Raw genomic sequence first — 10,071 nt, 5'->3', positions numbered from 1 at the left:
TGGACCCCATTGAAGTGCAGTGGTCACACACGATTACGTGCATTGAGGTGCCGGTGGGGAGGCGCGTGGCCGGCCGATTTTGCCCCGGACGGCGCCAGGACAAGGGATCAGTACTTGTGTGCCACTCTCGCCTGGCCGCGGTGCGACCAACCACCACTGGGACGCAGGCCAGGCCTATTGTTATAGGCTTAATACCACCGTAGGCGCGCCACGTGAGCGACTTGTCGATACCACACCACTCCGCCAGCACACGGAACACAGGCGGTAGAAGAGTCGGGAACGGCGCAGGTGGGACGCCTGAGGCACGACCTGCTGTCCGCTGGAACGCTGCCCCCCGGGGGCGCACACGCCGCCATCCAGTTGCTGAGAAACATGGTCAGGAACAGGGCCAAGATGCCTGAGAGGGGCGCTGATCTAACGCAACAGTCTACTGGCTCAGAAGATCCACTGGCCTCGTCTAATGTAGAGATGGTGCCTCCAACGGGCCAGACATCGCAGGAGGCCAAACTGGACCTTATCCTGTCAGAGATACGGGCTTCCAGGGAAGCGATGGAAACGCGCATGGACCAAATGGCGACTGGCATGTCCCTACTACGCGCTGATCACAACAAGCTGGCGGAGAGGGTCACGGAACATAAACTGGCCCTGGACGATCTGATCCCGCAACAGACGGAGCATTCCACGAAAATGGAAAACATGGAGAAGCAGCTGAAACTAATATGGGCGAGGATGGACGATGCGGAAGGGCGGGCGCGCCGCAACAATGTGCGAATACTAGGAATTCCGGAGCGGAGTGAGGGGAGGAACCCGACGCAGTTCGTAGAGGATTGGTTGAGGAACCTTGCAGGGCCGCAGGTGCTTACGCCCCTATACAGCGTGGAGAGGGCGCATAGGATACCAGGTAAACCGCCAAGGCCGGGTGCGGCACCTCGTCCTTTAATAGCTCGCCTGCTCAACTACAAGGATAGGGATATAGTCCTGCGAGTGGCAAGAGAGAAGGCGCCTATACGCTTTGAGGACAAGACTATCTCGATTTACCCAGACTTCACCCCCAGGTGCAAAGGGCCAGGTCTACGTTCCTGCATGTGAAGAGACGCTTGCGGGACAAGAACCTGAAATATGCCTTACTGTTCCCAGCCCGCCTGAAAATAATTCACAACAACAAATCACTTTTCTTTGACACGGCTGAGGAGGCGGCGGAGTGGATGGAGGTGACGCTGACGCCGCCCAGCTCGCAAGACCCTCTTGCGGAGGGACAGCTGAGGGTCGACCCGCCGCGCGGGAGGGAGGAGAGGCCTGAAGAGGGTGCAGCACACGAGGAGGTGGAGATAACGAGCAGACCAGACGGCCTGACGGGACTGAGGGGGACACAGGAGAGGGCTCGGCTGACGGAGGCCGCACTGGCTGCACACAACGTGGGCGACGCGGTGGTCCTAGATAGCGCCTCTGATGCCAGGACGGAGGTATCTGGTTCTGCGGACAGCCTGCAACTTTTTCCGAAAATAACTGCACAAGAGGCGAATGAACTTTAACGGGACTTCGGAAGACACCGCTTGGTAATGTATAGCCTGCATGAAAGACCTTGGGCGGGCTAACCGGGGTCGGGGGTACGGACACTCGCTGGGGCACGCCGTAAGGACTCCGGCGAGGCCCAGGCGAGGGAGAGCGGTACCACACCCCCAGGGCGCAGCAATGGTACTGTTTGCTTGTCACCCCAGTTGGGTGCTAGTGTTTGGACCTCATAGTTCTTTGAATGGGGACCTTGATGTTTTGGGGTTGTTAGTAACTGGGGCACACACGGCAGCAATTACTGGGAAGTTGGTAACATGGTTGGATACACTGAACCTAATTGTCGCAAATGGCCATGGGGTCACTTAGCGAATACAAAATGTGCACCTGGAATGTGAGAGGTATGAGCTCAATCCATAAAAGGTATAGGGTGCTTGCGCAACTGAATAGGAGACGTATTGCAGTGGCATACTTACAGGAAACACATCTGAATAGGGATGAAGGTGCGAAACTGCTCAAGAAGTGGAAGGGGCAACTATTTGCTACTACTTATTCTGTGTTCTCCCGGGGAGCGGCGATATGGATTAGGAACACAGTCCCCTTCAAGGTGATGGAGGAGAGGTTAGACCCTGAGGGCCGGTATGTGCTTGTCAGGGGATTGTTGGATGGCTCCCCTGTTGTGCTTGGCTGTGTGTATGCACCGAATGTGGGACAGGGGGGTTTCTTGACCTCGCTTAACAGAGTGATAGCTGACTGGTCGGAGAATGTGTGGATTATTGGAGGGGACTTTAATGCAGTCCTGGACATATCGCTGGACAGGTCCTACCCGCCACTGCAGGCTACTGAAAGCAGGCGACAGGCGGAAGCGCTTTCTCAGTGGGCGGCGGGTTGGGGGCTAGCAGATATTTGGAGATGCATGCATTTGACGGACAGAGAGTATACCTTCTTTTCCCCCCCCCCATGGCCTACACACGAGAATAGACCACATGTTTTGCAACATGACATTACATGGGGAGATGGTAGGCTCAGAACACATGGGTAAGACCTTCTCGGACCACAATCCAGTCGAGGTCACGCTGAGATGGGGCAAGATACCCACGCCGATACCGACGTGGCGTATGTCCCCGGACCTGCTCGAGGACACCGTTTTTAAAGCTACCATGGCGGAACACATCGCACAACATTTACACATAAATGATGGCTCGGCTAGTACACGCCAAATAGAGTGGGATGCCTTCAAGGTGTATATAAGAGGGGAGGCATTGAACACACGAACAGGTATGAGGCGTATGGTCATGGAGAAGCTTAGTGATGTGGAGGGCCGACTGGCCATGCTGGAGAGGGAGGCTGCGGGCACGAACTTGCCTTTTACGCCATTGCAGGAGGCACACATTCAACACGCCGAGCTGTTGGAGGAACTGCGTGTCCTGGATTACAGGGAATATACATGTAGACAACATGCCCACGCAGACAAATCCGGACCTCTATTGGCCCGGATATTGCGAGATGCCCCGGACCCTACTCCTGTGTTGGAGGTTATGGATCAATCTGGGAGGCTGGTGGCGACACAGTTCGGTGTAAACGTTGCCTTTCGTGAATACTATGAGTCGTTGTACGGCCCACATCGAAGTATGTCTGATGAGGCATTTGAAGAGTTCATGTCGGGAATCGAGCTGCCGCGCCTAGGTAGGACCCAGAGTGACGACTTGGCACGACCTATATCGGTCGCGGAAATACGACAGGCAATAAAAGCACTCCCAAGGAACAAGACCCCGGGAACCGATGGCCTTCCGGCTGAGTTTTATGGGGCGTATGTAGATTTGCTGGCCCCGCGACTACACGAGGTGTTCAACGAAGCGAAGAAAGCGGGTGGGTTACCGCAGTCTACGCTGCAGGCCCTGATTGTTTCATTGCCTAAGCCGGGTAGGGACAGTTTACGTTTAGCTAACTATAGACCGTTGTCCTTGTTGAACACCGATCACAAGGTACTGAGCAAGGTGTTGGCGACAAGACTGGCGCAATATGTCCCGGGCCTGATCCACCCGGACCAATGTGGTTTCGTGCCTGGCAGAAGCACGGCGATGAACCTGCGGAGGCTTAGCCAACTCATGCTTCACGAGCATTCACCCGTGACAACTGAGGGCTGTATATCGTTGGACCTGCGGCAGGCATTTGATTCCCTTCGTTGGGATTATATGTTTGCGGCGTTGGAACGGTTCGGGGTCCCGGCTGACTTCATTGCTTGGATCCGATTACTATACACCCGCCCCACTGCTAGGGTCCGCACGAACAGATGTATCTCACCTCAATTGGCTATAGCGAGGGGCACGAGGCAAGGTTGCCCACTATCCCCGCTGTTGTGTATTATGGCACTGGAACCGCTCCTGTGTAAACTCCGGCTTCAAGCACGGCACAGAGGTATCAAGAGGGGAGGTGTAACACATGTGGTGTCGGCATACGCCAATGACATCATCCTTTACTTGAGGGACTTAAAGGGGGGACTGGATCCCATCCCCGAGCTTTTTGAAGACTTTAGTGCACTCTCGGGCCTTACGATCAGCGAGTCTAAATCCCATGGATACTGTTTTGCTGCTCTGGAGGCAAGTGATCCCTTGTTTTTCCCACCTCACAGCTTCCAAATGGCGGAGACTACTTTCCGCTATCTGGGGATACAGATTTACAGAGGGGCGACAAATATGCTTGAGGGCAATCTGGGTCGGGCTGTGGCAGCACTGAGGTCGCAGGTACAATTTTGGACCGCACTACCATTGTCAGTGGCGGGCAGGGTGGCCGTCTCTAAGATGGTAGTCCTCCCGAGGCTCCTTTACTACTTTACGAACTTGCCCTTTATGGTCCCAGCTGCGGTATTTCGAACCTTGAATACCATACTAACGGAGCTGGTCTGGGGACGGGGCAGACGCCGCATAAGTTTGGCGAAGCTACAGCTACCCACGGCGGCTGGAGGGATGGGAGTTCCTGACTTACTGGCGTATTACTATGCGTGCCAATTACAGTGGCTGGCTATTGGCTAGCGGGACGCAACCTGCACGAAATAGGCATGTCTGAAGAAGACAGGAGAAGGGGTGCCGTCCACACACTGTTGCTGCCCAACGCGGCGATCTGTGGGCAAGCTCCTCCCTTACTCAAGATGGCCATCTCCTGCTGGAGGAGAGCTGTGCGATACACGTCCCCCACCTCCTCCTATGCTCCCACAATACCATTACTGGGGATCCCATTGGGGACAGGAATTTTGTCTACACGGGCGCTCACCACATGGACGGATGCCGGGGTGTCGCAAGTGGGCGATTTTTTCAATGATGGACACATGATGACATTCGATAGCTTTGCGCAGTGGCAGTATCATAGCCAATGAGGTCTAACCGAGGCGCGATTATTGCTTATTGATGATGACATTCAATGACTTTTGCACAGCACACCACACGCCTGGGGGAATGTTCTTACTCCACGGAGGGGTGCGCGGCTACATCACACGGAATTGGGCACCGGCAGGCGACGAACCACTTGTCAACCCATTACACACGATGCTATACCTGATGGGTTCAGGGAGCCATTTAACGAAATGGATTGCGAGTGGTATTCGTGCGGGGAGGGCGATTTCGCTGCAGCCGCTGCGTGAAGTGTGGGGGAGGGATGCAGGCCGAGCGTTTCAAGATAAGGAATGGGAGCATGTTCTTAAATTCCCCAAGAGAGTCTCGAGAAACCCGAATTTAAATTTATACAACTTATGATCTTACACCGCACGTACCTCACGCCTCACCGCCTGCATTTAATGTTTCCCACCGCGCCAGATTCCTGCCCTCGGTGTGGACTGGCGGATGCAAGGTTAATACACATGCTATGGGATTGCCCGAAATTGGGATATTTTTGGGCTACAATACACACTGCACTACACAGAGTGTCCCCCACCAGACAGTACAACACTATATCCTTTAGCTTGCTGGGACTAGGGACCGCTGAACGTAAAAGAAGTGTGGTCACGAGGTTCATTGACCTCGCACTACTAATGGCCAAGCGTGCTATTACCATGAGGTGGAAATCGAGCAGGCCACCTGACCCAGACGTATGGAAAGCGGAAGTAGTGAGGTGGGGTAAGGCTGAGGGTATGGCATTACAGACCGAAGAGCGCAAAGGCTTGAGAAGGGTTCCTATATCTCTTGAGTGGAATGCTGTGATGATATCCTTTGAAACGGCTGAAGTGGACTCTACCACCGGGAGTGCGTCTGTGGATGACTGAAATGGGTAGAATGCCATGGGAATAACGTTTCCTTGGACTCACGTGCGCTTCTGTATGGCAAGGGACAGTAGCTCATACACAGACACAGGTGCACGAAAGAAGAAAAGAGTAGACATTTGGCCATGGCTGCGTTGTGGCTTATGGGACATAGAGGGCATTGCGACAAACCTTTGGAGAAACTAAGAGACGGATTTGGATTGTACCACCATGGATAGTTGACACAATATGCTTACTTTGATGTGCCTGGGGAGGGATGCTGGGTGGGGGGAGTTGGGCGGGAAAAGTTGGGGTTGGGTGGAAATTTGAAAAGAAGAAAAGGTGATTGGAGCTAATACAGTATACCTGGAATGTGTGCCTTCTTGAGCTGAACTGTACTGTGATGTTTTTGCAATGATATCCTGCAAATAAAAAGAATTAAAAAAAAAAAATGACACCCAATGGGAACATTGTCCTATTCCCATAAAAGGCAGCTCAAATACCCTTTTGAATAAATTCACATATTTTACTGACTTTGATCGGTCTAACCCGAGCTCATTTTATTTTAAATTAAATTACAAATCGAATTCGAAAGTGAGACTTACTCAATCAAAAGGGATGGCTAAGAGGTTTACTTAAAAGGGGAGGAGTGCACTTCCACACCTGATCATTCACTCGTATGCAAGAATGCTTAATTGCACGACACGTATAATGTGGAGGCTCCGAATTTAGCTTGCATTATGAATGGAATTCCTGTGTCAGCTATCGTACCAACATTCACACTAATAGCTAACGGTAGCTATTTGCTTTTAAATAATGAAGCTTGCTGCGGGATGTTGGCTGGAATTCCGTACATTGTCACTGTTTCACAGCGAGTAGGGAGGCTTGATATCTCGATTTGGCCTTTCATTCCGCCCCTGAAAGCAGAGTTCAACAAGTTGATCAGAATAAGAGCTTTATTGTCTCAAAAAGAAGTCGCTCTCACTTCTTCTCATGAAACATTTGTTCTTCATGTTACTAAAACGCGTACAGAAGTACACTTGCTTTTAAATATGGATCTCCCACTTCATTTTGGTGCTTTAATCCACACTATCTTTAATGCCTCAACCACTACAGGCCTGGCCCACTTTTTTAAAACTGTTAGCTCCAGCCTTGTGACCTCATTCCAAACTATATTTGGTGTGATACCGGCATTTTTTCATACTATTTTTTCCAGCGTCTTTGGCGGCTTCCCTCTAATTCTCACCTTGGCTGACAGTGTGCTGCTATTGATTTGCTTGCTCCAAAATGGCTGCACTGTCTGTGTCAAGAGACAGCCGACCCAAGCTCACGCAGCTTCATAATCGAAAGCTTGAACACTATGGAGTACTGCCATTGGGCATATTGGGCGTGGTATATGGATTATCATTTCGCTTTTCATACTTTACTTGTGCTGAAAATGCCAGAATGCTGGCTTTGCGCTGCCTTTGTCTTGGTCAGCTTCGTATAGCCCTGTGCCGTGAATGCTTCAGCACTGGCAGCAGGCTCCTGCTCACCTCTCCCATCCTACACTGGCACCACCAGCCTCTATGACCTGTGAAGAGGTGGTGACTAAGAATAGTACAAAACAAATAAGCACATTTTCCAAAATGCTTTATTATCACTAAAATCAAATTTAATGTTGCCAGGTAGCACCCAAACAAACTGTTTTCTTGTGGAAAATGGCTTTGTTTAGCTTATATAACACTGTTATTTATCGCTGAAACATCAAGTTACCGTTTGATGAGATTAGGAACAGGAATGACTGCCTTGCACGGAGGAAACATCTGGACCATAACAATAAACTAAATAAGTAGAAACGGGTGCCCTGCTGAAACATGAAGCGCTGGGCCCGTGTGGAGAAAAGTAATACGGTGTGGATATAAAAGCAGTAGTCCCCAAAGGAGCATATATACAACTACAGCGTAACCAAACTGTAGTTGGCCGGTCCTCCTGAGAGAAAACCGCAAGTGATGTTACAGGAATGCCAACCAATCAGAAGCCATCAAAGAAGAATGATGGAGGAGTAAACCAATGGCAAGAAGCCAGGTGGGATCACACTCCTTGTAAAGATTACAGCAGGTCTTGCAGACAGTGCATGTGCTGATGCTCAACCTATAAAATATTTAAGGGACAGAGTGGGCACACCCAAAAGGAACTCCCCTATACAGGCTGGCCACAACATGGACAACATGCCGTGGCAGCCGTTACAGGACTCTTGGACATGGAGCCAATTGAAATGAAAAGATGATAACAGTTCCTTATGACAAAACTATGGCACACCTGAAGCCATCTTGATTGAATCAAACTGATAAACCTAAAAATATTTCATTTAAAAAGGAACAAAAAGAGGCAGTCCATTTTGTAATAGACATTATGGTTAGTGCCGTAGAAAGCAAAATTAGAAAACCTTTTAAATGAGTTCTCAAATATCTTCTTCTATTTCATTAAAACGTTTTGGCATGCAGACTGAAACATGCACTTTCAACGCCAGCAGCAGATTGCCAGTTAACTCCCTGGTGATCAGCAGCTGTACCACAGTGTTCTAATGAGCAACTAGAGTACTAACTTTCTGAAATTTTTCCAAAAGTGTGGCACAGCTGAAATTCACCTTGATGGAATTGAAGTGGAAAACTGAAAGTACTTTCTACTGAGGATACCTCAGTAAGTTATACATTTGCTAGCTAAAGAAAAGCAAAGTTTCGATTCTATTAAGGACAAAGAGGCAACAAATATTCATATTTTTAATCACTTTATTAATCCAGCAGCATTCAAAGAACATCTTAATGAAAAACAGCATTTACTACATTTTCCATTAACCATAAGCGAATCCAAGAAATGCATCGAGCTGCACAGAGGAAGCAGGGAATCCTAGGAGCAGCATTGAGCAGCGCAGAGGGAGTGGGAAATCCAAGGACTGTAATCAAGCAGCGCAGAGGGGTGAAGGAATTTACCCGTTTAGCACCTCAAGCCTTGAACACAAAATGAAGAGTCGGTCAGACATTAGAGAATACAAACCAATAACTGTTTATTCAAAGTACACTCAGAGCGGAGCCTGGTCTGCCCAGTCGCTAGGAGTGCTGCAGAAGGACTGACATCATCCAGCATAAAGATACATTATGTACATTTCAGAACCAATGAAGGCACGCCCATCATTGAATTTTCCAAGCAGATGTAGCTAAACAGTGAAATACAAGAAGTAAGTTTCAATTCTGAGAGCGGGCACACATTATCTGCTATTCAAGGTCGTTCTGCCCGTCCCTGCCACTAGACAAGTGGGAGAAGGCCTCTATATGGTGTGAAAGGTATGCGCTAATAAGAGCAGCTCCTCATCCATGCACACAAAGCCCTCCACGACACCGGCCCTGCGCACCTCAACAGACGACTCAGCTTCTACACCCCCACCCGCAAGCACCGCTCTGCCGACCTCGCCCACGCCACGGTCTCCCGCATCTGAAGAATGACAGCGGAGGCAGATCCTTCTCCCACCTCGCAGCCAAGACCTGGAACACCCTCCCCACCAACCTCCGGCAGACCCAAGACCCACTGGCCTGCAGAAGACTACTCAAGACGTGGTTATTTAATCAGTAGCAACTCCCCCCCCCCAGCGCCTTGAGACACTCACGGGTATGAAGTGCGCTTCACAAGTGTCCTGATTGATTGATTGATTAGTGAAGCAAAACTCAACCCTGGAGCAATGCAACTCAGAAAAGGACATTTCTCAGAAATAGCAAAGAATTAGTTTCAATCATGATTCTTCAAAATGGTGCCCAAGTAGAAAATGGCCACAAATGCTAACTTACATATAATAATACATAAACAAAATCATTTCTATTGTAACAGGGGGTTGGGTATCCAAGGAGGGGCATGGAGTAGTGCAGAGGGAGTAGGGAATCCAAAGAGCTGCTCGAGTAGAAAATCCAAGGAGTGGCATCGAGCAGGGCAGAGGGTGTAGGGGATCCAAGGAGCTGCATCGAGCAGCGCAGAGGGAGTAGGAATTCCATTAGTTATTGTTGGGGTGCACCTCTGTGAGAAGTTGGCCTGATAGGTGATGTTTCCAATTCTGGAACCACCTATTATCAGACCAAACAATCCCTTATGGTGTCTGGTTGTAAGTCAACCTTATTAGACAAGCTATCCTAGGGGTAGCATGGACTAAGCAGCCTAAAGGCTTAACTTAAGAGGTCGTGTTAAGCGAGCTGTTTTACCACCCACAATCCTGTAATATCAAATGAAAGGACACCACACAAGTATATATTATAAAAATATATGTATTTATTACTAAAAACAATCCCCAGTATTCTTTATGAATA

General features: G+C 49.8%; 1 pseudogene; it reads left to right on the top strand.

Annotated features, from left to right (window-relative positions):
* The first annotated feature begins 4,849 nt into the window (after positions 1–4,849).
* On the top strand, positions 4,850–4,915 carry LOC144808093 (U4 spliceosomal RNA; annotated as a pseudogene).
* The last annotated feature ends 5,156 nt before the right edge of the window (positions 4,916–10,071 follow it).

This window comes from Lissotriton helveticus, chromosome 1_2, assembly GCF_964261635.1.
Source record: "Lissotriton helveticus chromosome 1_2, aLisHel1.1, whole genome shotgun sequence".
Taxonomy (NCBI): domain Eukaryota; kingdom Metazoa; phylum Chordata; class Amphibia; order Caudata; family Salamandridae; genus Lissotriton; species Lissotriton helveticus.
The sequence above is the reverse complement of the archived record's forward strand: the minus strand, read 5'-3'. Positions and strand labels throughout refer to the sequence as shown.